The sequence below is a fragment of the Laetiporus sulphureus genome (assembly GCF_001632365.1).
Source record: "Laetiporus sulphureus 93-53 unplaced genomic scaffold LAESUscaffold_22, whole genome shotgun sequence".
NCBI classification, from domain to species: Eukaryota; Fungi; Basidiomycota; class Agaricomycetes; order Polyporales; family Laetiporaceae; genus Laetiporus; species Laetiporus sulphureus.
In genome coordinates this window covers 468,089-469,392 of record NW_024468531.1, presented here as the reverse complement: position 1 = coordinate 469,392, position 1,304 = coordinate 468,089, and positions in this window count along the sequence as shown.

Sequence of the window (1,304 nt, the reverse complement as noted above, 5' to 3'; positions counted from 1 at the left end):
TTGTGGACTAGTACGTGTGAGAAAGCACACGTGGTTCTGAACGTTCTAGCAGGGAATGCTTCATAACATTTGGAAGAGGTTTTTCTATAGGTCAACCTGTTTAGGTTTAGAACCACTTACAAGAAGTGGGGTCTACTTGGACGCTACAGAGAAACAATTCCATCAAGTCCTCAAACAGGGGTATCCAATTCTAGAGAACTCGGTGCATGTTGTGGCCTCTGCACCACTTGAAAAAACAGGGAGAACCACTCTGAAGTAACCGTCGCTACAGTACTTCGCCAGACAGGAGATTCTCGGAGAAGCGGAACCTGGGTACTTGTTGTGGCAAGGTACCTGCTGAAGGCAGTGTCAACTTGAGCCCCATCCTCACTGGAGGCACTGGGTATACAGAAGATGCTGGTTAAGGGCCACTGAAAGAAGGCACCCAGACCTTGCCGAGGCTGGTTTTCAATCGAGAAAATGCAGATAGGAAGGAAGATTGGTTATAGGACACCAAGCAAAGGAAATCAAAAGCCAGAATGACCAAGCGCTCAAATGGGAGTAGGCAGGAGTTCGAAGTGACTAGCTGGGCACTTTAAAAAGCGAGCACAGGATATCCGAGGTCTAGAAAAGAAGACTAGGACTCTAACTGTTGATGCTACCAGGCAAATCAAAAGGCGTACAAGATTGGTTAAGGGCCACCAAAGATCAAAAGGCAGGAGTGCGGAGTTTTTGTTACAGGAACGAACTCAAGCACTAGTGATTACTCGTGTGGTAATCCAGAAGAGAAGCCCTCATCTGAGGCACACGTTGAAGACATGCTAAAGCCCTTCCCAGGGAAGGCAATCAAGGAATCTTAGGACAAGACAAGATTCAAAATGAGTGCTCCATGGGAACATGATCAAGTATCTGAGGAAGATACACCAGAAACACGACCGGTGACTTCTGACGAAGAAGTACCACCATTTATGCTCAGTGACGCCATCACAGAGGAGTTAACAGACCTCTATGACAGAAAGTCAACAGAAGCGGTTCAACTTCGACTTCAATTTAGGCTAGGACGAGCCTACGAACCAACAGATTGCCCAAGGCTAGAGCAGCTCAAGGGTGAGATCGAAGAAATAAGACAAGTTCTTTGCGGAAGGGAAAGCTTTGATGAAGAATCTCTATGAGCCTTTGACGAAGCAACAGAACTTCCACGGGGAGAAGTAATCCAAGTTGAATGACAGGAAGGGCGTTCACAGGAAACTGGTGGATTACAGCCAGTTAATCCTCTCGGAACAAGAGCAGTTCCGCTCGAGAGATCTATCTCGGACAGTACTACT